Below are 26,512 nucleotides of genomic sequence, written 5' to 3' on the forward strand. Positions count from 1 at the left end.
TGGGGCTTCAAGCTCAGTGCTTGAGCAATCGAAATCCCTTTCCTCACCTGTGAGAAGAAGGTAGGATGTGCCTGCCTCTGGTGTGTGATAAATAAAGGAAAAAATACGGAGAATGTGGGTACAGCTCTGCCTGAGAAAGGAAGCCCTCTCGGCTTTCTGAACTTAGAACCAGTTCTGCTCTTCTCCCATCTTAAATATTACAGAAAGGAGAAGGTGAGTGCTAATCTCTTAATACTTGAAGTTTCGTTTTGTTTATCATTTTCATTGACCCCATGTGTACACTTGCTTGTTTCTCAGGGTGAAAATTGACACACAAAGCACCATATTGAAAGGAAATACCAACAGCTTTTTCTTGGGTTTAAAAGGGAGATCAAAAAGGAAAAGTAGCCTTCGTTCTTGACTGATTCAGAACACTTTCCCAAAGTGGTCATATGTAAATAATTTTAGGGCCGTGCATCCCTAACTGTTTTATTTCAATTATTTTTTTCCTTGAAACAAAATGGTATTCTTAAGGGAAAAAAAGCACCAAAAATTAACTCTCTTCTCCCTCTTCTCTAATAGCATATTCCCATCTGAGTGTTTTAGTTTTAAAACCTTTCTATATCAATAAAGGTAAAACTTGACTCTTAGATACCTTCAAGTTTTTGTGAATAAAACATGTATGAGCCACCTGGAATATCTTCAGGCTTATTCTTATTTATGAGATTTTTCTCGAGAATTTGAGTAATTCTCTAACATGAAAACAGAGTTTAATCATGCTGCTGCTAAGTCACTTCAGTTGTGTCCGACTCTGTGCAACCCCATAGATGACAGCCCACCAGGCTCCCCCGTCTCTGGGATTCTCCAGACAAGAACACTGGACTGGGTTGCCATTTCCTTCTCCAGTTTAATCATGACATCCTGATTTTAAGGAGTTCAGTTAAGTCGCTCAGTTGTGTCCGACTCTTTGTGACCCCATGGACTGCAGCACTCCAGGCTTCCCTGTCCATCACCAACTCCCAGAGTTTATTCAAACTCACGTCCATTGAGTTGGTGATGCCATCCAACCATCTCATCTTCTGTCGTCCCCTTCTTCTCCCACCTTCAATCTTTCCCACATCAGGTGGCCAAAATAATGGAGTTTCAGCTTCAGTATCAGTCCTTCCAATGAATATTAAGGACCGAAATCCTTTAGGATGATTGGTTAGAGCTCCTTGCAGTCCAAGGGACTGTCAAGAGTCTTCTCCAACACCACAGTTCAAAACCATCAATATTTTGGCACTCGGCTTTCTTTATAGATCAACACTCACCTCCATACATGACTACTGGAAAAACCATAGCTTTGACTAGACAGATCTTTGTTGGCAAAGTAATGTCTCTGCTTTTTAATATGCTGTCTAGGAGAGTGGTACCTTAACTAAACATATGGATCTGGATATTTTTCTTTTACTTGAACAAACCTAAGATCCCTTTTCCAACAGCAGGAGAAAAAAAAAACAAAAAAAAAACAGGAAGCTTTCCAGCCACTAACGTTGAGACAGAAAATCTTTGAGTGCCTTCCTACCAGCATATACTATGGATTTTTTTCTTGGCTCTTCCTTGAAAATCCTGTGTTTCCCAGGCCAAACCTAGGCCGTGTGCAGAGCTATTTGTGATGTATAGATGATATCAGTGGTTAGAAATACCAGCAAGTCCCAGTTTTCTGTATCAGGACATCAGAGGTTACTATCTAGATACTGCTGCCACGGCAGAGCAGAGCATATGCATGAAAATAACTTACCCTGAGAATTTTCTTTAAGAAAATGTTTACAGAAGGAGGAGTGTGTCTTTAGGTCTTCTTTCTCTATTATGGTCTTTGAAACCAAAATACCAGGATTGAGCTCCTCCCCAAGTGTATTGAATCAGAGTCTCTCAGGATAAGGGAAGGAATCTACAGATTTTTGTCTAATGAGCCGATTAAAATGAACCATCAGGTTTGGTACCCAATGTTCTAAAATACAAATGAGTAAAGAATATCTGAGACAAGGCAAAAACATTTCATAATAAGACAAATAATGTATAAAGTAAAATCAGACATAATGATTAAGATCTATGAAAGAATGAATCTAATTAAAGTATTTATCTTTTAGCCTTAAGAATTTATAAACTGTGAGATTTACATCAAAATGCTTTCTTAATAGTATAAGAAGGATATTCATTGTCGGTGAAAAAAAAAAGAACAATTTAGAAGTCCACAAGAAGGAAAAGTATTAAATATGATATGATAAATAGATGCTGAGGATTAGCATGGAGTACTTAAAAAGGAATCTGCAAGTAACAAATATGCAAGACCGATTGCTGCTTCATAACCTCCTCAGGAGCTTCCTGGGTTTAATCTGAAATAGGTGGAGGGTGTGAGAGACCAAAGGAAAAGGCGTATCATCCAGATTCCTAGGTGGCAGGTTTGTAATAATAATAAGCAGGAGAGCATAGAAGAAGGCTTATCTTGATGGTTGCAAGAAGAGACAATCTCCTTGCCCACCAGACAGAGGTTAAATGTTTATATAGAGCACCTAAGTGCATTTGTCACTCTTTTGAGGCTGTATCCCTGGAGCAGCTTCTAGAAACAGGGAAGGCAAATTGAACACACATACCAAGACAAGGTATGTGAGATGGAAGCCTCCAGCTGCCTGGGTCTGGCTTGTGGGTCAACCAGCAGTCAAGTTTTCCTAACTGCCTCCCCCAGTCCAAGTTTTGGGAGTTACAGGAAAATATAAAGATGAAAAAATGAATGATTCTAATCATGTGAAAATGATATTTTCAATCATTTCAATTGAAAGTGATATTTTCAATGGGTATACTTTCATTATTATAACATAGATCTGAAAGAAACATATTAAATCAAAAATATTAGTTATCTCTGGAAGAAAGTGGCAGTATTGAGATTAGGAGTTGTAATATAAGGTGTATTTAGCCTTACCCATGATAATTTTGTTAAAATATTCACCTTAATTAAAATAATGCATTCCATGCTTCATGATTACTTCAGTTCAGTCGCTCAGTCCTGTCCAACCCTTTGCAACCCCATGAACTACAGCACGCCAGGCCTCCCTGTCCATCACCGACTCCCGGAGGTTACTCAAACTTATGTGCATCGAGTCGGTGATGCCATCCAGCCATCTCATCCTCTGTCGTCCCCTTCTCCTCCTGATCCCAATCCCTCCCAGCATCAGAGTCTTTTCCAATGAGTCAACTCTTTGCATGAGGTGGCCAAAGTGTTGGAGTTTCAGATTCAACATCAGTCCTTCCAAAGAACACCCAGGACTGGTCTCCTTTAGGATGGACTGGTTGGATCTCCTTGCAGTCCAAGGGACTCTCAAGAGTCTTCTCCAACACCACAGTTCAAAAGCATCAATTCTTTGGTGCTCAGCTTTTTTCACAGTCCAACTCTCACATCCATACATGACCACTGGAAAAACCATAGCCTTGACTAGACGGACCTTTGTTGGCAAAGTAATATCTCTGCTTTTAAATATGCCATCTAGTTTGGTCATAACTTTCCTTCCAAGGAGTAGTTCAGTTCAGTCACTCAGTCATGTCTGACTCTTTGCGACCCCATGAATTGCAGCACACTGGGCCTCCCTGTCCATCACCAACTCCCGGAGTTCACTCAAACTTATGTGCATCGAGTCAGTGATGCCATCCAGCCATCTCATCCTCTGTTGTCCCCTTCTCCTCCTGCCCCCAAACCCTCCCAGCATCAGAGTCTTTTCCAATGAGTCAACTCTTTGCATGAGGTGGCCAAAGTACTGGAGTTTCAGCTTTAGCATCATTCCTTCCAAAGAAATCCCAGGGCTGATCTCCTTCAGAATGGACTGATTGGATCTCCTTGCAGTCCAAGGGACTCTCAAGAGTCTTCTCCAACACCACAGTTCAAAAGCATCAATTCTTCAGCGCTCAGCTTTCTTCAGAGGCCAACTCTCACATCCATACATGACCCCAGGAAAAACCATAGCCTTGACTAGATGGACCTTTGTTGGCAAAGTAATGTCTCTGCTTTGAATATGCTATCTAGGTTGGTCATAACTTTCCTTCCAAGGAGTAAGAGTCTTTTAATTTCATGGCTGCAGTCACCATCTGCAGTGATTTTGGAGCCCAAAAAAATAAAGTCTGACAGCTTCCACTGTTTCCCCATCTATTTCCCATGAAGTGATGGGACCAGATGCCATGATCTTCATTTTCTGAATGTAGAGCTTTAAGCCAACTTTTTCACTCTCCTCTTTCACTTTCATCAAGAGGCTTTTCAGTTCCTCCTCACTTTCTGCCATAAGGGTGGTGTCATCTGCATATCTGAGGTTATTGATATTTTTCCCGGCAATCTTGATTCCAGCTTGTGTTTCTTCCAGCCCAGTGTTTCTCATGATGTACTCTGCATATAAGTTAAATAAGCTTGGTGACACTATACAGCCTTGACGTACTCCTTTTCCTATTTGGAACCAGTCTGTTGTTTCATGTCCAGTTCTAACTGTTGCTTCCTGACCTGCATACAGGTTTCTCAAGAGGCAGGTCAGGTGGTCTGGTATTCCCATCTCTTTCAGAATTTTCCACAGTTTGTTGTGATCCACACAGTCAAAGGCTTTGGCATAGTCAAAAAAGCAGAAATAGATGTTTTTCTGGAACTCTCTTGCTTTTTCCATGATCCAGCGGATGTTGGCAATTTGATCTCTGGTTCCTCTGCCTTTTTGAAAACCATCTGGAAGTTCCCGGTTCACTTATTTCTGAAGCCTGGCTTGGAGAATTTTGAGTATTATTTTACTAATGTGTGAGATGAGTGCAATTGTGCGGTAGTTTGAGCATTCTGTGGCATTGCCTTTCTTTGGGATTGGAATGAAAACTGACCATTTCCAGTCTCGTGGCCACTGCTGAGTTTTCCAAATTTGCTGGCATATTGAGAGCAGCACTTTCACAGCATCATCTTTCAGGATTTGAAATAGCTCAACTGGAATTCCATCACCTCCACTAGCTTTGTTCTAAGGCCACTTGAACTCCACTACTTTCTAAGGCCCACTTGACTTTGCATTTTAGGATGTCTGGCTCTAGGTGAGTGATCACACCATCATGATTATCTGGGTCGTGAAGATCTTTTTTGTTCAGTTCTTCTGTGTATTGTCGCCACCTCTTCTTAATATCTACTACTTCTCTTAGGTCTATACCATTTCTGACCTTTATCGAGCCCATCTTTGCATGAAATGTTCCCTTGGTATGTCTAATTTTCTTGGAGCAGCCGAGACGAGCAACCCCATGTCCAAGGAGTGGTGGCTGCACTGGAGCAGGAGGGCCTAAAGGAGCTATTCCAAGGAGTAAGCGTCTCTTAATTTCATGGCTGCAGTCACCATCTGCAGTGATGTTGGAGCCCAGAAAAATAAAGTCTGACACTGTTTCCACTGTTTCCCCATCTATTTTCCATGAAGTGATGGGACCAGATTTACTTAGATATATATTTAAAAACGGGGAAGGCAATGGCACCCCACTCCAGTACTCTTGCCTGGAAAATCCTGTGGGCAGAGGAGCCTGGTGGGCTGCAGTCCATGGGGTCACGAAGAGTCGGACAGGACTGAGTGACTTCACTTTCACTTTTCACTTCCATTCACTGGAGAAGGAAATGGCAACCCACTCCAGTGTTCTTGCCTGGAGGATCCCAGGGATGGGGGAGCCTGATAGGCTGCCGTCTATGGGGTTGCACAGAGTCGGACACGACTGAAGCGACTTAGCAGCAGCAGCATCATATTTAAAAAGTAGTATAACTCTTTTATATCAAAAAACAAACAAGCAAGGCTCATGGGATATAACTATAAAGCATCTTATTTTTGACTTATCACCTTGTTATTTTTGTTATTTTCTGGATTTTTTGAGATATAATTGATACATAGTAGTATAAGTTTTGGGGCTTTCCTGATAGCTCAGTTGGTAAAGAATCTGCCTGCAATGTAGAAGACCCTAGTTTGATTCCTGGCTTGGGAAGATCCACTGGAGAAGGGAAAGGAGTCGGACACGACTGAATGGCTGGCTCAGTGTTGTGCTACATGGGCTTAGTTGCCCCGCAGCATGTGAGATCTTCCTGGACCAGCAAGAAATCACTGTGACCTCTGCAGTGGCAGGCGATTCATTGGCAGGACCATCAGGGAAGCTGCTGACAGATATCTTTGTCACTTCATGTTCACATCCTTTCAGTCATTAATTCTTCAGCCAGACTTCTGTGACTCAGAAGAGGCCTGCTGCTGCTGCTAAGTCACATCAGTCGTGTCAAACTCTGCGACCCCATAGACGGCAGCCCACCAGGCTCCCCTGTCCCTGGGATTCTCCAGGCAACAACACTGGAGTGGGTTGCCATCAGAAGAGGCCCAAGAGACTACAACTCTTCTACAAATAAGAGGCAGGCAGAGGACACAGCAGCAGGAGTCTGTCCTGGAAAGGCCCCATAGGGTCCTGCTCAGTCACAAACACATCAATCCAATATGTTCTCAAAATACAGATGACACATAAAGTGAACTCCTTGAAGCCTCTCTCTAAAACTGAGACAAAGAGGAAGAAACATTATCTTTCCAATTCAAGGGAATGAGTATTTGTAACTGTAACAAACAAAACCTTCCTCAAAATTCTTATAATAACTTTGTATGGAGTATATTCTATATAAATATTGAATCATTATGTACTTACCCTGTAAGAGAATTATACTTCAATAAAATTCAATATTTTAAGAAAATGTTTCCTCACTCATAAATTTCTTACATTTGTTTAGCATGAATGATGGGTTTGACTCCTAAAATTTGTTTTTCCTCATGTTGATTTTTATTATTTAGTTTTTTTTTTTTTTAATTGAAGTATAGTTTGTAAGTATCACATAGAGGTTGAGCTCCACACTCTTAAAATGTGGACTCTATTGTCTTCAGGCTTCATCTCAGATTTACATTTCAGATTTAGTTATCACAGCATTGTCTTCTCAGGGGTGGTCTGAGTATATTTTCCTTTATGGGCTCATAGCCATGGCAGCGAATGAAATAATGCTAATCCAAGCAAGAGAGAAAATACTTTGTTTTCCCCAGTCCTTAGAGCCAGCAAGGTGGATTTCAAATGAAGATTTTCTTGATTCACACAGAAAAGCTTCTGGTTATGAGTGAAAAGTTTTCCTTTACTAATCTTAAATCAATATACCAGGAAATTTGGAAAACTCAGCAGTGGCCACAGGACTGGAAATGGTCAGTTTTCATTCCAATCCCAAAGAAAAGCAATGCCAAAGACTGCTCAAACTACCACACAATTGCACCCATCTCACACGCTAGTAAAGTAATGCTCAAAATTCTCCAAGCCAGGCTTCAGAAATACGTGAACTGTGAACTTCCAGATGTTCAAGCTGATTTTAGAAAAGGCAGAACCAGAGATCAAATTACCAATATCCACTGGATCATCGAAAAAGCAAGGGAGTTCCAGAAAAACATCTGTTTGTGCTTTATTGACTGTGCCAAAGCCTTTGACTGTGTGGATCACAATAAACTGTGGGAAATTCTGAAAGAGATGGGAATACCAGACCACCTGATCTACCTCTTGAGCAATCTGTGTGCAGGTCAGGAAGCAACAGTTAGAACTGGACATGGAACAACAGACTGGTTCCAAATAGGAAAAGGAGTACGTCAAGGCTGTATATTGTCACCATGCTTATTTAACTTATATGCAGAGTACATCATGAGAAATGCTGGACTGGAAGAAGCACAAGCTGGAATCAAGATTGCTGGGAGAAATGTCAATAACCACAGATATGCAGATGACACCACCCTTATGGCAGGAAGTGAAGAGGAACTAAAGAGCCTTTCGATGAAAGTGAAAGAGGAGAGTGAAAAAGTTGGCTTAAAGCTCAACATTCAGAAAACTAAAACCATGGCATCTGGTCCCATCACTTCATGGGAAATGAATGGGGAAACAGTGTCAGACTTTATTTTGGGGGGCTCCAAAATCACTGCAGATGGTGACTAAAGCCATGAAATTAAAAGATGCTTGCTCCTTAGGAGAAAATCTGTCACCAACCTAGATGGCATATTAAAAAGCAGAGACATTTCTTTGCCAACAAAGTCAAGGCTAGTCATGTCCATCTAGTCAAGGCTGTGGTTTTTCCAGTAGTCATGTATGGATGTGAAAGTTGAACTATAAAGAAAGCTGAGTGCTAAAGAATCACTGATTTTGAACTGTGGTGTTGGAGAAGACTCTTGAGAGTCCCTTGGACTGCAGGGAGATCCAACTAGTCCATCCTAAAGGTCAGTCCCTGAGTGTTCATTGGAAGGACTGATACTGAAGCTGAAACTCCAATACTTTGGCCACCTGATGCGAAGAACTGACTCATTTGAAAAGACTCTGATGCTGGGAAAGATTGAAGGCAGGAGGAGAAGGGGATGACAGAGGATGAGATGGTTGGATGGCATCACCAACTCAATGGACATGAGTTTGAGTAAACTCTGGGAGTTGATGATGGACAGAGAGGTCTGGTGTGTTGCAGTCCATGGGGTCGCAAAGAGTCAGACACAGCTAAGCAATTGAACTGAACTGAATCTTAAATCATCGTTCTTGGAGCCAAGTAAAACAGGAAAAGAATGGGCTCATAATTTGAACAATACAGTAAAGCACAGGATAAATTTGCATATTAGACAAAGGAGCAGGGGTGTGAAAGGAGGAGTTCCTTATGGAGAGATTGGGTGATTAATCAGAAGAGGTCAAAGGAATTTCTGAAATGCTTGCTTGGCTTGGAGGCCCTGAAATCATGTTAAGGTTACTAGCTGGGGCCTGAGGGAAATCTTTGTTTTGCAAAATCTTGGTGTTGTATATATCGTACTGTTTCATTTTTCTTTTCCTAAATATATATATGTATATAATTTGATATAATTAATATGTATGGTGCATATAAATCATGCATTCATTATGGAATATTTATATTCTTTATATTCCTTAACTTTTTAAACTTTGATCTCTAAAAATCTGGTATGACATAAAACAAGCATGAAAAAGAGAAGAGAATGTTGCAAACTGAACATAGAAATTATATTGAAATTTAAAAATAATTTTTAAGCATGGGAGTATATAATAATCAGTGTTATACAAATACCAACAAAGAGAAATATATTTGAATCAAGTGTAAGAAAGAAAATAAATTTTTAAAGTCTTATAAATAAACCTTTCAGGAATAGAAATGCTTTTGTCAAGTATTTGTGTTTACAATAATGTGTCTATATTCCCAGCAATGTTGATTTGAAAAGATGCTTTAAATTTGACTTGTCAGTACAAAAATATTGCTTGGTTTATAAGACAATTGACTGTTAAGTATTTTGCTTAGATATACTGGACATTTTATAGATATGTAGTCACTAATTTATCCTTAAGAATTATTGGAAATCAAATTTAGATTGTTTTCCTGAGAAGGGTAAACTTGTCTGTTGTGAGAATAGAAAAGTTGAAACCATCTGTCAGGCAGTGGCACTTAGGAATTAAATTCAGACAATCAAGGATAAAGTTTTGCATGAAAGCATGCATTAATCTGACAGCTTTATGTCTAAAATAAATAGCAATATGGTATGAATTTGGTGACTAGGATAAGTAAGTAAATAGTCAAACAGTAATAAAGTAGATTTTCTTGTTTCACAGCAATTTTTCTATTTCCTTCTGGAAACTGTTTTTTGATTATATATCTATTAATATATACTAAGATGTGTATAATTATTTCATGAGTTGTGTTTTCAACGTTTCCCTACTTTCTTATAAGAGAGCATTTGATGCCAACTGGTTTTGCACTGTTTCCTTTACTCAGAAGCTAGGTATATTTAACTCTTAAAGTTTTCCGTAAACACCATCTATTATAGAAGTTATCTAGTGTATTTTTATCATTGGTTTACTTGTCTCTGCTCAAATGACAGTCACTGAGTCTAGGGCAGGGAATACATTTTGTTCATCTTTGTAACTCAGAGGTAGGCACTCTTCTTGATAACTGGTAGAGAATCAATAAATAAAATAATTAAATGAATTAATAAGAGTTCTGGAATCTTCTCTCCCATCCTTTAGTCTGATTTCATCTTCTCAGTCCTGTTGCTTCTGATGCCAGTCTCTAATAACTGACATTTCTGTGTGAATTACAGGGAAAGACATGAAATGTCCTTTCCCTTAGTTAACTAGGGATTCCACAGTGTTTCCAGTCTCTAGCAAGAGATGGAATTTAAACTAAGATTCATAAATGGTTAGACACAGCAGTGAAATCTGCAGTGTCTTCATTTCTATAAGCCTCGCCAATGATTTGCTGAAGTATTATTTCTATAGCCTGTTGAGATAAGAGACTCAAGATTCCCTAATCTGCAAAATGACGACAATGGTCATAGCACCTCAGTCAGGTCCTTGTAAGAATTAATGTGGAACCCAAGTAAAGCAAAGTGCATAGTCTGGTGTAGCTAGGAGTGCTAGCTACTAATTTACTGAGATGGCATTTTGATAGAGGAATGTTTTTAATCAGGCTCCTGTTGAATCTGGGGACATAAAATCAGTTACATAAACAAAATCATTCTGATTTTAAGCTTTCTTATGTTTTTTCAGCATAAAAGAGTTTTTGAATTTTTGCTATTATAATATTTTCCCTCCCTTGTCTGTCTACATTTAATAGCTGATTGTAATTATGACATTTTCAAAAAATGCCTAATTAAGACTTGAGGCTTTAATTATAAAATATCTGGTTCTGTGTGTGCATGCTTTTCTTATATTGCCATTATTTTATCCTTGGATCTGCAGAACTTCCATCCTTTGTGTGTATCTCATTCATTTCTTAATGCCTGATAATCTGTTGTCATTGAGAAATTAATCATTTGTGGCAGAGAGATAGAAAATTTTGTTTGAGCCAAATTTGATGATTATAACCCAGGAACAGCATCTCAGAAAGCTCGTGAATACTGGGCTTCCCCGGTGGCTGAGTGATAAAGAATCTGCCTGCAATGAGGGAGACATGGGGTCAATCCCTGGGCTGGGAAGATCCCCTAGAAGAGGGGCATGGCAACTCTATTATTCTTGGCTGGAGAATCCCCGTGGACAGAGGAGCCCGGTGGGCGACAGTCCATAGGATCACAAAGAGTCAGACGTGACTGAAGCGACTGAGCAGGCAGGCACTCTGTTTTACCAATTAGAAATCAAGACACAGTTATATAAGTTTTTTGAGGCAGAGGAGACTATGTCAAATGACATATTATTGACAGTTTGTGTAATCCTGATCTAAGTGTCCTTCTGGTGGGTCATGTGACTCCTTACAAGACCAAGAAGGAATGTTAGTTTTTTGAAGAGTTGTCTGGTTGGTTCTTGTTGATGCTAGAGAATATTGGTCTTTATGGTTGAGCAGGTGTTTCTTCCAGTGGAGGAGGTTCAGTCCATGTGTGACTCAGATACACAGTGCACAGCCAGGGGGAAAGGGCACAGAAGAAATTTTACATATAATTTTTTCTTGTCTTGCCAAACAATATGAATTTTACTTCACATTTCCAAACAGAGAAAGCATTTAAAGACTTTGAGGCAAGAATAGAGTTTGAACAAGAGAAAATATGCAAACATCTTGTAGACTTGTCATGATAAAGTTGGATTTTATATTCAGTAAAATGGAAAACAATCTAATATTTAAGCATAAGAGTGATATGATCTAGATAGTTTTAGAAGAATCAAATTGGCCAATGTGTGTTAAATGGTTTAAACTGGGGAGGCCAGTTGGGACGTCAGTGTGATTGTAACAATAAGACTTTCGGTTGTGCAGACCGGAGTAAAAACTGGAAAGGGTGATAAAGAGGAATGGAAATGAAATGCCTGTGAGATTCTGGGGACAAGATCAATAATAGTGTTAATGAATTCAATAGGGGAGGATATGGGAAAACTAGAAATACAGGATGATGTCTTATTTTGTTTTTGTTTTTGGTGTCAAAGTAAAGCTCACAGGGCATTTCATTTTTTAAAAGTCTCTATAGGAGAATGCAGGAGGGTAATTTTCTTTTACTGTGTATTTGGTATTCTCATTTATACCATATGTTATAAGTGTTGTCTTCTCTTCAGATAGATTGTAGGTCACTGTCAATAAAAATCAGGAAATCCATCCTCCCCTAATACTAAGTTACTATTTTTGGTCTAAAGTTCATTTCTATCTTTATCAAATTAATACACCTCTAGAGCTTAACTTTGTAAATTGATTTTATTTGAAAAGAGAGTGTTGAATTAGTTTCCAAATAAAGCAGCTCAAGAAATCCAGATCAGGTCCTATAGGTATAATGTTCTGAGGATGGTAGGATTTATTTTTTATTTCAATGTTTATTTGGTGATCTTTAAAAAATATGGAAAACTTTGCAGATCCCTGTTTTCCTTAGACCCCCTTTTTTTTTTGTTCTAGAAAAGTAGGTTCAATCAAATTTATTGTAATGTTTAATAGCTTAGATAAAATACCACTCATGGAAATATTTTAGACATTTGCAATTGGAGGAGAACTTTGTCTAAGATAGACACCTATGTCTCTATCAGTGAGTTGGTTTTCCAATTTTTGATAAAAAAATCTACACTGGTAAATAGTTGAACCACCATTAATATAACAATTTTGGATGCTACTTGACATTTTTAATGAACACTTGATAAGAAATACATCCATGGCATTGTTATTTTAGCAAGTGCTATTTGATGGTGTGTAGAAAAAAGGTCAGGGTTGCATTGTACCACATTCAGTTTTTACTTTACTTTATGAAGTACCACAAAACTTCCCCAGCGAGCATTCCAATCAAAGTCAGCTTGCTGCCCTTTTACTTCTATATAACACAGCATCAAAAACATTTTATCTGCCAATATGTGATTGTAGTGACCTCTGACATTTTTGAGCATATATTCTCATGCATCATTAGAGGTTTCATGCCAAACCAATAACAAACTTCTCTGCTGTTTTCAAATGCCTCCTAAAACAAAAGGTTAATGATCAATAAAATGCACTGACATAGTTCTTTTTGCTGCCATACCTCATCTATTTCTTTTTTCACTTAATCTGCACATGCTTTTAATATATTTTCTGAGTAGTTTTTGTTCTTTTCATTTAATGAAGAATAAATGATGTGCCATTTTCTCTTTATAAAGTAACAGTCTACTGGGATTCTATCCACGGGGGCCAGTTATATTCAAGATGCCTTTTATTTGCCCTGTGACAGTGTTTTACTCATCATTTGCAAATTGTGTGCCTTTAGAAATTAAAAGTCTCTGTGAAATCTCTAGTTTGCAGGAGTTTGCACAAGGATATAAAGTTCATGTAAATGCTGTCTGGCTTAGAGGACTAGGAACTAGTGTTGGATACTGAGAAGTGATCTAAAATAAGGCTCAGCAGACAGAACCCTTAGGTGAAGTTGACCCACAACTGGTTTTTTGTAAATAAAGTTTTATTGGAACACATCCATTCCTATGCATTTACATATTGCCTTTGGCTGCTTTCATGCTACAATGACAGTAGAGTAGTTGCTGCAAAGACTGTCGGACCCTCAAAGTTGAAGATATCATCTGGCGCTTTACAGGGAAAAAAAGATGGCTGACTCTCGGTTTAAATAAAATCAAACCTGTTTCTTTTTGAAGCTGCAAAAATCACAAGAATATATATTATTGACATTACATAGATTGTCAGATTTGAGCTGTTTGTCATACAGTTTGAGGCTCTGTAGAAAGTAGAACTTGCAAAGAAAAACGTGGACTGTTGTCCCTTTTTAAAATAGAGAGCCCAGTGTTAGTCAGTGGTTATATGTGCTTCAAAAAATATACCAGCCTCAGTAAATGGTTATTCTTTAGGAGGAAAAGAAGGAATTTTGACTTTTTTACTACATATACTATTATACTTTCAGAATTTCTGTATAGTAGGCACATGGCATATCAGTATACTTTTACTTTAAATAGATTTCTATATTACTAGACTCCTTCCATAGCTCTGTCACAACCTCTGTAATTATTATATGAGACATATACCTCAATTGAGGATTCTTAGGATTTCTGTTAAAATATAATTTTTAATATACTACTTTAAAATTATGTGAAATGTAAAGGATATTGTAGTCCAGCATTTCCCTTGAGCTCCACTGCAACCCAGTAAAATGGAGCCAGTATTTTAACCACTTTCAAGACAACAAAAATGATGCTTCCGGTATATAATGCCTGTGTGTGTCTACAGATGATGATGATGATGATGGCGGCCATTCAAAGTGGCTCCGATGTTAGGATAATTGCTTAGAACTGCCTAATGAAGTTAGTGCTATTACCCCTGCTTTATAGAAACAAACAAAAGGAAAACAGGTTTTGAGTGTCTAAGTGTTTCGAGTCTAGATAAGTATCTAGGTGTTTGACACCAATCATGAGGTACCTCCTAGTAGGTTGAGTGAGTACATTTAGGGTAGAATGAGTTGATCAGGAACATTCATGGAAGTTCTCTGTATAAGAGGTGTCAGTTTCTGTGCTTTTGAGGAATTAGTTAAGATAAATTTGATAGTCCACATTTGACCCTCAAAGAAATGAATTTGAACTTTTAGGAGCCACTTACATGTGGATATTTTTCAATAGTAGATTCTATGCTGCTAAGTCACTTGAGTCGTGTCTGACTCTGTGCGACCCCGTAGACGGCAGCCCACCAGGCTCCCCCGTCCCTGGGATTCTCCAGGCAAGAACGCTGGAGTGGGTTGCCATTTCCTTCTCCAATGCATGAAAGTGAAAAGTGAAAGTGAAGTCGCTCAGTCGTGTCCTACTCTTAGCAACCCCATGGACTGCAGCCTACCAGGCTCCTCTGTCCTTGGGATTTGCCAGGCAAGAGGACTGGAGTGGGGTGCCATTGCAGTGCTACATAATTTATGATTGGTGGAATAGGTGGATTTAGAGGAACAGAGGACACAGAAGTACCGCCAGGATCTACAGGGCTGACAATACGTGAATATTTGACTCTGTGGAGAGTGGGTGCCCCAACCCTGATATTGTTCAAAGGTTAAGTATGTATCACACCGATTCTAGATGCTGGGACTAAAATTTTCAGATACTTTTTAAATAGTCACTTCACTGTAATCCTACAAATTTGAACAGAGCTAGCCATGTGCCTTTTTTCTTTCCTATTACACATGTTACTTTTATAAGTATCCTGGCCAACGTGTATGCATGTCTTTAGGCCTACCTTCTAGAAACAAGATGGCAGGTCGAAAGATAAGCAATAGTGTTAATAGATATTGCCAAATGCCCCTCCAATATGGTGTACTAGAATGTAACCATCAACGTTTCACCAGGATAGCCATTACCTACAGTTTAATTTTTTACTAAGGGAGCTCTTAGACTCTTAGATTAGAACCACTAGCATACCAGCTAATAAATAATGACCTGTCAGTACACAAAGGGCCTACATCTTAGTTCTTGACTATGCTGAGTTTTTTAGCATGCTATTATGTGTCTGTTTATATGGGAAATAAAATGTATCTAATGTATTCAACTAACTGACTGGCTATATTAGGAGACAAGTGTGTTCTCATTTTATGAGGAAGTACCTTCTGAGATAGCTGTTAGAAAACATGGTTGGCTATCCTAACTTCTGAATTCTTGCTTTATTTCTTTTAATCCTGCATAAGCCAAGTCACCTCTTTGCTCTTCTGTATTCTATCTGTCAAATGAGTGTAGGATTGGATCATCCCTAAATATTCTTCTAGGTTTAACTTGTCATTAATGTGTAAATGTGGATATAATGAATAATGTATTACTACTCACTGTTAGTTCTTGATTTTTTTTTTTTTTTTGCTTTCTTTTGTTTATCTAGTAATTTGTGATTTAATCCTTTCAAACAGAAAACACAAATCAAAGACCTGGATCTCTCAGTTTTCACCTGCATGAGTATAAGCGCTGTCGTATCTAGCTGGTTCATTAACACATTGTGCTTATAGAGTACAGTGGGCTTTTGATGGATGAATAAAATAATTGGGACCCTTTTAGCTTGACTGGCATAGAGGAAACCATTCAATAGAGCAAAACCATTTTTTTTTTTAACCACACTCTAGGAAGGTTTTCAAAAATTATGGTAGGTTATTTAAACAACAGCTTCTTAAATTTCATTTTTTTGGCCACTCGGGGAGGCGGGTCTTCCTTGTAGCATGCGGAATCTTTTCATTGTGGCTGACACTCCGGATCTTTTCCTGGCTGTGTCCCAGCTCCAGAGCACATGCGCTCTGGAGTTGCAGCATATGCTTCTCACTTGTTGAGACGCGGGGACTCCAGAGCTCCTGGGCTCAGTAGTTGTGACACGCAGGCTTAGTTGCCCTGTGTCATGTGGCATCTTAGTTCCCCAACCGTGGATGGAACCCACGCCCCCTGAATTGGAAGGCGAATTCTTACATACTGGACCGTGAGGGAAGCCCATGCTTCAGGTATTTCTGAAGTTGATAATTAAGGGCTTTCCAGAATCTAAGCACATAAAATATCTGTATGTAATATTTCAAATTTATATAACTTGATATTTTTGAGGATACACCCTCTGCTTTGAGCTTACTAATATTTACAATGATAGTTCACTCAGTTGTTGAAATATCACCAATGTCTAATACTTTATTTGAATTTTGATTGATTTATTCAACAAAATCTGACGAACTTTTATATGCTAAGCGCCACTCTAGGTGCTGGGAAACACATCCAATAAACAAGACAACAACAACAAAAAAAGCCCTGCCCTTGTGAAATTTACATTCATGAGATTTTATGTCAGGAAGTGCAGTGATTAAACTTATACTGTTTTGTTCTTTTAAAATCCCAAGACTTGGCTACATCAGAGTATTTTTTTTTTCTTTTTTGTTCTGGTAAAAGAGAATCATGTTGATTAGAAAAATAACTTGATCCCAAACAGTGAGTCCATCTTTGCTTAAGATTGTGATATTTGACCTTTATTCACCTCAGCCACCTAAAGGATCTTTTGGGAGCTGGGGGGAACAATACATTTAGGCCTGTAAATCATAATTTTGTACATACTTTACAAAAGCATAAGACCTTCCCTAGTCCATCCACAGAGCTAAAAGCTCTGACCTAGAATACCTATTTGTTAAGTTAATAGGATTAAGAATAATGTGCTATTTGATTTGAGCTATTTTAAATGTGTAAATCCGTTACACATTTTATTCATTCAGTGGTTGATTTATTCCACATATATTGTACTAAATACAGATGCCCTTAGGTGCCAGACACTGTCAGGCAACACTATTATTCTCAAAACATTTTTATATGATTACTTAACATGTGGGTTTTGTCATAAAACCAATCAGTGAAGCATCTTGACTGAACCAAGTTTTATGTAAAATTTACAAGGAAACATTCGTGCATTTACTAAGCATTACTCCTTCTAGTTTTTATCAGAACTTAACAAGAGGACATTTTCATCTTATTTTTTATCAGGACTTAAGCAACATGATTTGACTATGTAGTTGTTAGAAACCTATATTTCATATAAAATAAATAGAAGTGAAAATAAACTGTTGGTTTACTCTTGGTACATTCCAGTGTGTTTCCTTTGTGAAGTCCAAGATTATGCATAAGATGAAAAGAAGCAGCTTCACTCATTGGATTCTAAAAGATGAGTCATTGAAGCCCTTATATGTCTGTCAAGTATCTGTACTGATTTGAAGTATCATATTAAATACTGCATATTTTAATTATCTAACACAGTTTAATTTGTCCAAGTGGCGTTGGTAAGTTTTAATGTAATAAGCATTACCAACTTTAGATTAGGTCTTGTGAGACCAAATGACACCAGAATTATAAGTAGAAAGTGTCTGCTATGCAAATGCATCGATTTAAAATCAACATGCTCGAGGATCTTATGGTTAGAAATGAGATTTAGGTCCAGAACAGCCTCTTTGTGACTTACTCTTTACATCTGTGTATTATTCTTGTCCATGATTAAATGCTATAGGAAACACAAAACTTTCCATTTGAGATTACTAACTTCTTAAAGTTGTAGTCTAGAGAGATTGTCACTTAACCAAGTGATACAGCTTTTTTAGTATAGAAACTAGCATAGAATGCAAGTCTCTGTGTGGGCCTGTCAATAAGTCATTATCCCTTAGAATATTGAGAGAAAATTATTGAGCTTCTATAAAAAGAATAAAAATCCATTAACAGGGGAAGATTAAAATAGCTTAAATTTCTTCTTTGAATTTAAAGTTATGAGACAATCCATGCCATCTATAATAGTTTCTCCCCAGGTAAATAATAATACATATCATTGAACTTTTAACTATAAAGTTTGAATAACTGAATGGAAATCAGTGCAAAACTTACCCTCTGGTTCCATTTCTAGCAATGTAGCAGGTGAGGAACTAGGACCAGTCTTTCTTCTGAAAACAGTAAATAAAATAGAAGAGAAATGTACATGTAGTCTAGCAAGAAAGCAAAAAATTTAAAGCAATAATTAAGTGAAGGCAAGAACTGGAGAATAATTGGAAAACTGCCACCCTTGAGGTGCACCTTGAGGGCACATGTGAATCAGATTTGCTGAGTATCATTTCTTGTTATACTTTTTCGCAGGACTGGAAAAGGTGCTGGTACAGAAGGAAAAAAAATTCTAAAGCTAATTCAAAATGAGAAAGGGAAACAGGGATCCTCTTTTCTGATAGCTGGGTCTCAAAAGGGCTACAGTCCCCATCTAAACTTGAATTAAAAGTAACTATGTATCCACATGAAAATGGGGGAATTGCCTGTAACTAGAAGCTGATATTTGAACCAGTCTATGACATAAATTCATACTATGTGGTCAACGCAGAACCACTTCAAGCCAGAAATTTAGATGTAAGTGTTTCCCAAGTAATAGTGCATTTAAGACTCATGCCAGGACCAGATGACAAATCCCATCAGGAGGTACCCACCTGCATTCCACAACTCAAAAGATGTTTCACATGGAAGTCTACGAACAAAATGAGCAGCAAACAGTTAAAAATCGATAAACACATAAGGAAATAAGGCACCATGAGTGAAAGGCAGTAGAAACAAGAAAAACAAACTCAGCTTTCTTATAAAGTGTAAATTTTCATTTGGGATAAAAATAGTAACTCATTACCTTAGAAAACACTTGATTATCTTAGAGCCATAAATGTTTCATCACTGTTTTTTTCCTTAGAATACGCAATGCTAATGTATCCTGGGAAGATAGTATTTATTGTAACATACTTATTGAAAGTTGGGAATGGTACATTATTAGAAAGTCTACTGTACCTGAGAGACTACTTTTCTTTCTTTTTTAGGAAAGAAGTAAAAAGACTGAAAATATGGGCTCAAAATCATACTAAGGTCTTTTACCCTATAATCCATGTGTATTCAAAGGCCCTCGCTAGCCGTGGTTTCTTTTGTCTGCGTTTTAGTTGTGGCACTTGGGATGGGTTCTCCGATCTTTGTTGCAGCATGCGAGATCTTTAGTTGTTAATGAGGAACTCTTAGTTGTGGCATGTGGGATCTAGTTCCCCAATTATGAATCTACTCCCAACCCCTTACATTGGGAGCACAGAGTCTTAGCCACTGGACCATCAGAAGTCCCTGGCAATGTATTTAAATTTGAACCTTTGCACTATTCATCTGAAAAATAGTTTTACTATATCCGTGTTCCCAATACCCACAATGAGTGGCTGTGAGAATTGAGAAAACACCTGTAGAGCACGTATCGTAGTGCAGCACATTAATCTGTTGATCGTTAGCAGTCTTACCCATTCCTCCTTTTCCAGGGCTAGTCCCATGAGACCGAGTAAGTTCCTCTTCTACGGCTCAGAGGAGAAGGATCATCTGTCCCCACGTTTATCAGGGTCAAGGCTCTTCAGTTTTTAGGTGGCTGAGTTGGGCCTCTAATCTGGACCCTTAAGTCTATGATGTACGATTACGTGCTAAGCCTCAGGGAAATCTAAGGATTCATCTGAGACTCATCTATTGGCTAGCAATGTAGTTTCACGGAGTTGAGGAATCACATATTAGAACTTTCCAAGTGCTTCCTCACTGCCCTCTCATAAAAGGGATTCAGTGGGCACCAGCTTAGTTTCTGTGGCATTTTGGTTTCTGCATTTTCTGACAATGAGAATCCCAGCCTCTACATCCTTTGAAGTGTTGGGTTGACCAGAAAGTTTGTTTGAACCTTTCCATGTTATAGAAAAATCCAAGCAAACTTTTTGACCACTGTTTGCTCACTCTGCTTATGTGTAACCAGGATAGAATTACCACCACCACCTGCTAAAACCCTTACCACCTCTCCTTTCCCTGTCCACATCCCAGTTCCTCATACCGAGAACTGCACCCCCAAAATCTCCTAACTATATTCTCCTCATGCAGGGATGCCTTCATCATCTAGATAACTCCTGACACCCTGAATCAAGTTGCTTCCCCGTGTGGATGACAACTTTAGTCTGCTCGGGCTCAGGTACCCCTGTGGCAGACCGTCTTCCACATGCCTGCCCTCTTACCCCTCTGGGGCTCTAACACCCCACACTGGATAGCACTCTGTACCCTGCTAGGATTCTGACACTACCTCCAGGCTATCTGCCAGGCTGCCTCCTCCACCCCGTTCCATACTTGCTCGAGAACACCCCTCTTCATCTCTGATCTCTGGTTCCCCTTGTACGTCCCCTCCCCAGAACCCCACCTGGACACTTACTTTGCTCACCTCCGCCTAATGACTTTAGGCCTGAACTCTCTGAGGAGGGAATACCATGCTAAATTGAGTCCTGAGAAAAGTGAGGCTCTCAGCTACTACTGAAAACAAAGAGGCCTTTGTTTCTTGAATTCTGGAATATAGCATCTTCTACTTGCTGAAGACTCCCAGATATTGTCCAAGTATTGAAGTCTCCTTTGTCTTGGAGAATGTTAGGATAAGACAGAATTTTAAAAAGCAAATACAATCTAATATGCAGAGTTCATTTCTGTAAATGCATGTATACACCACTCTCAGAGAACCCCAGATGTTTGAAAATTAATTTCCATTTCCATGATGTATACAATTTCTTATTAGAAATAACTGCAAGATAAAATTACAGGGTTGCCTTAAGAGGACTTAATATTTGAGATTTGCTAGCTATCAGAGAGACGGTTTAACCTCATAACACTTTTCACTTTGTCAGACACTCTGAGATCTAAAGATTATGTAAGTAATAAAGACATTGTATTCCATGTCCCTAGAAGAAGCTTTTGAGGATGAATCTTCTTAGAAGTTAATTGGACAGTATTCTCCTGAATGCTTGGAGAAGGCAATGGCACCCCACTCCAGTACTCTTGCCTGGAAAATCCCATGAACGGAGGAGCCTGGTGGGCTGCAGTCCATGGGGTTGCTAGGAGTCAGACTTGATTGAGCGACATCACTTTCACTTTTCACTTTCTTGCTTTAGAAAAGGAAATGGCAACCCACTCCAGTGTTCTTGCCTGGAGAATCCCAGGGACGGGGGAGCCTGGCAGGCTTCGGTCTATGGGGTCACACAGAGTCGGACACGACTGAAGCGACTTAACAGCAGCAGCAGCTCCTGAATGCTGTAAGGAAGGACTTAAGACATTTCAGTGTGCTTGCTTTGGGATGTAAGGATTATGATTGAGTAAAGAAGGGTGAAGACTCCCAAGAAGAAGTAGAAATCACTGTGTGTCAGGTAAAATGAGTGATACCCCTTAGGCATATTCTGGTGTTTTACATAACACAGAAAAAGTCAAACCATTCTTAGCTTGTCCTCCTAAGGTAAGGAATAAATATAAGTAAAAATATTACATTCTTCCTCTCTCAACTTCTTCTGAGAACAACGTTTTAAACTTGGCTATATTTCTATGAAATTTTCATTTGTAGCTAAGGCTGTTCAGCCCAGATATAGAAGCTGTTAATACCCAGGGTTTTAGTGAATTACACACTGCATCTCCTGGGTAGAAAAGAAACCATTTGCAAAGACTGTTCATTGCATTACATAATTCCACATGAAATTCCTAGAATAATTCTCTTTTTATTACTCAGAACTCATTAAGGAAGACATGTGCATTAAAACAATATGCATGTGGTGAGTGGTATGTTTTCACCTTAAAATAAGTAGACACCTACTTGAAACCTTTTATACCATCAGTTTGACACCTCCATTGGCTCACAAGTATGTTAGGCTCTTAATCAGTTTCACTCTCGCAAAAAATTTCTATTTGAATATTTCCTGACTATTTTTGGAAACATAATTCCAGGGCTTTACTGTAAGTTTTCAGCAGCTTTGCTATATTTTATTTTGGTTCAAAAGAAGAAGATGATGGAGATTTTTCACATTCTCATATAAATATGATATCATGAGAAACAGTCCAAAGGATTTATTAGGACTGCATAGATGATACCTTTTCTAAATAATTTACAGCTGGAAAATGAACTGAATATCTAGGAGAGCTGATCATTTTAAAAGACATTTCACTGCAAGTAGATACTGCTGCTGAACAAATGGCTATAATTCTCAGTAGTTGCATTTAGTCTGAGAAAAATGATTCTTTCTTTGGCGACTCAGTTACATTTGTCTCAAAACACCAAAGATCATGCACATAAGCTTTTATGAAGGTGGTATTTCATATACTGGTATTTAATGCAAATATTTAATTTCATTGAGACATATGATGTCACAAATATTATGGAATCTTACAGATAAGAATGATTCTGAAAATACCACCTTTATGCAGCCAAGAGCTCTGGTTGGAAATCACGCAGTCTAGAGTTCACAGAGAAGGCAATGGCACCCGACTCCAGTACTCTTGCCTGGAAAATCCCATGGACGGAGGAGCCTGGTAGGCTGCAGTCTATGGGGTCGCTAGGAGTTAGACACGACTGAGCGACTTCACTTTCACTTTTCACTTTCATGCATTGGAGAAGGAAATGGCAACCCACTCCAGTATTCTTGCCTGGAGAGTCCCAGGGACGGGGGAGCCTGGTGGGCTGCCATTTATGGGGTCGCACAGAGTCGGACACGACTGAAGCGACTTAGCAGAAGCAGCAGCAGTCAATGGAGAAGGCGATGGCACCCTATTCTAGTACTCTTGCCTGGAAAATCCCATGGGCGGGGGAGCCTGGTTGGCTGCAGTCCATGGGGTCGCTAAGAGTCGGACACGACTGAGCGACTTCACTTTCACTTTTCACTTTCATGCATTGGAGAAGGAAATGGCAACCCACTCCAGTATTCTTGCCTGGAGAGTCCCAGGGATGGGGGAGCCTGATGGGCTGCCATCTATGGGGTCACACAGAGTCAGACACGACTGAAATGACTTAGCAGCAGCAGCAGCATACTAACCTTCAACTTGTTTGACTATAATTAACAAACAAAGTATATTTATATGTTTATAATATGAAAGTAAGTGAAGTCGCTCAGCCCTGTCTGACTATTTGCGACCCCATGGACTGTAGCCTACCAGGCTCCTCTGTCCATGGGATTTTCCAGGCAAGAGTACTGGAGTGGATTGCTATTTCCTTCTCCAGTGGATCTTCCCGACCCAGGGATCGAACCCAGGTCTCCCACATTGTAGACAGATGCTTTACTGTCTGAGCCACCAGGGAAGTCCTATATGAAAGTAAAATGTATCTATTTATAGGCATAGGTAAATAGATAGATAAGTACAGCTTAGTCATAAACATAGATATATATAATAAAACATAGATATGTCTTGCCTCTTAAAGTGGTTAAATTGTAATGCGCTTTAAAGAATTTACCCAAATTACCCAAGTATACAGTAATTTCTCAATCAAGTGTAGGTCTTATAAGTGACAAGGCAGAAGCCAGAGTGAGTTTGTCCAATCAGGGATTAAAAGAGAAGGAAAATGATCATGTTAGAGAAACATTATGACTAATCATAGCCTATTTAGCAATTTATATTAAGATACTGTCTTCCAAATGTGACTTTGTTATGAAGCAGAGGGAAAGAATATCTCCCAGGCTGGCACAGGGAAGAGCAAGGTATATATAAAAGATGAAAAGGGTAATGATTTTCTTTGTATAGAGTGGGTACTTTTGGTGCTGAGTTAATATTCTGAGAATTTTGCTTACTGCTTCGCACTGAAATGAAAGGTAGATTTCATAGATAGGACTCACTGGCTCTGCTGATGACATCTGAACAGACAGGGGCAGGAATGGTTACAGAGCTGATTCTTGCTAGAATCAGTACTATTTGTCATAGAGTTTAATCCCACAGAAATCATTAACTAGAGTGCCAGGCAATTAGAGTGAAAAAGCAAAATGTATAAAGAAGTCTCCAGAGCAAGACGGAGCTACTGTGTGTTTTGATTATTGATCCCTTTGAGTTTAGCCTCCTTATCCAGCCTCCAGTCAGTCATCTGAGCAGAGCCAAATGAAAATCCATTATGTTTATTTCTTTGCTTTCAAGATACAGACCAAGGCAACCATAAGGTCAAGTTTACTATTATGTGAACACTTGTGGATTGGAACTGGAAAACCATGTAAACAATAGAAGTACTTCCTAGGCTAGCTCAGAGTCTTTCTTTGGTGATTCACAATCTCTTTGGTTCTGCCTCCCAGGCCTTTGAATACAAAGCCTAAACTCCTCTATGCTATACTGCTCCTGCAAACGTTAGTGACCAACATGATTAAGTTTAATTTTTATGAACTCCAGACTTAAATAGTGAGAGCTGCATCCCTATGGCCTCTCCTTATGAATGCTGATAGGCGTTGAGAAAAACTGAAAATGAACCCTTGATCTTGTTACCAAATCCAAGCTTGCCCAGCTCACCACACAACAGGCCAACAATTGGGAGATGAGGTATTGTGCCAGAAAATAGAAACTTTATTCGGAAAGCTGGGTGTCTAAGATGATGACAGGCTAGCGTCCTAGAGTACTGTCTTACTGGGGCCCGGATGCCAGTTCTCTTACAGAACAGAGATGGAGAAGAAGTGAGCAAGTAAAGTAAAAAGGCCATAAATCTTTCAAAATGTCTCCTGGCTTGGCCAACATCGGGGAGGAGATGTGTCGATTTCTTCTTTTCTGCAGACTTTAACAAGTGGGCAGGGTCAGAATGTCTCCCTTGAGCTGAACAAAGGCATTTTAGTTTAACATTCAGGCCAAAGGGAAGGGTTCCCTAAGACAGGCCATTTTGTATGTTTACAGCTATAGACAACATGCTTTCAGTGATGACCCTATCAAAAGCAACAGAGAGCAAAGGTTAAAGGAAAAGAAACAGATCCAACATGGATAGATTCTGTTCTTCCCTAGTACAGTCTCCCCTGACTCTGAATATGGAGGAAATGACACCGCTACTTCAATCCTTATAATTCCCTTCACCCCCATCCCTTGTATTCATGTCACCACCAAATTATCTTGATTATTTTACCTCCTGAATGTATATCAAATCTGTCCATGTTTTTCCATGTTCACTACCATTATTTTTGTTCAAGCCATCCTATGTCTGGCATGAAATATTTACAAGGATTGTTTGTTTCCTTGTTAGTCCTATGCAAGATAGTATTCACACTGTGACCCAAGAGATCTTTATAAAAATGGAATCTGCTGTATGACATTTAATTTGTAAGTCTTCAGATCTTTTCTGTTGTTCTTTAAATCTTCAGTGAGGTCACAAATGCCGTACCTCTTTGCCCTTCTCCCACCATGTCAGGGCCACCATGTAGGGCTTCTCTGGTGGCTCAGCTGGTAAAGAATCCACCTGCAATGTGGGAGACCTGAGTTTGATCCCTGGGTTGGGAAGATCCTCTGGAGAAGGGAACGGCCACCCACTCCAGTATTCTGGCCTGGAGAATTCCATGGACTGTATAGTCCCTGGGGTCACAAAGAATCAGACACGACTGAGCAATTTTCACCACGTCCACATAGTGACTTCTTCTTCCTGCTGCACTAAGTAGCTTTTCCAAGTCAAGGCCTTCTCATCCTTTTCTTCTTTCCTTGCTATTCCCCCGTTCATATCTGACCCTCATGACATATGTCATGGGGACAAGAATTATATATAATATTATATGTTATTCATCTATAGCCCTGGTACTTAGCATAGTACATGGTACTTAATGATTTGACTAAAGGAGAATGAAAAGAGAAGGTGACAGAAAATGTTAAACCCTTTGTTTCACATTGAAGGAGCTTTTTATGAGGTACAACAATTGTTTCTTTAAGGACCAAATGGAGAAAAGTGATTAAATTTAAACTGGCATAATTTACACATGAAGAACTTAGCCAACAGGGATGGGAGGAAAGTCTGTCCAAGATTTGACTAAGACATTCCCCTGGATATCTGTATTAGTGCTGCTTTAGAACATCTTTAAACCCAATGATTATCTAAAAACATATGGTGATGACAGATTCTCGTGCATTCGTTATTATGTCATGTGGTTTATACATGAGACAACTTTCAAATTGTTGTTGACATTTTCGTCTCATTGAATCTTTGAGATGGCTATGTCCCAAATCTAAATCCGCATCTGCCTGTCAACACTCTGGTTCTCTAAAAGTAAAGAGAGCACCCTGAAATTCGGTGCATTCATATTAATGCAGGAAT

The 26,512-nt window shown here is 39.0% G+C and overlaps 1 long non-coding RNA gene across 5 annotated transcripts in view; it reads left to right on the forward strand.

Moving 5' to 3' along the window:
- The window catches only part of LOC129635112 (uncharacterized), a 334,700-nt gene that overhangs the window by 616 nt on the left and 307,572 nt on the right, over positions 1–26,512 (forward strand). The window contains exon 1 of one of the 5 annotated variants that reach the window (XR_008706107.1): positions 22–213. The exons of the other annotated variants lie outside the window; for them this stretch is intronic. This is a non-coding gene — a long non-coding RNA (uncharacterized LOC129635112). Of the gene's footprint in view, positions 1–21; positions 214–26,512 lie in introns of those variants that run through there. 5 annotated transcript variants of the gene reach the window in all.

This window comes from Bubalus kerabau, chromosome 20 (assembly GCF_029407905.1).
Source record: "Bubalus kerabau isolate K-KA32 ecotype Philippines breed swamp buffalo chromosome 20, PCC_UOA_SB_1v2, whole genome shotgun sequence".
NCBI lineage: Eukaryota > Metazoa > Chordata > Mammalia > Artiodactyla > Bovidae > Bubalus > Bubalus kerabau.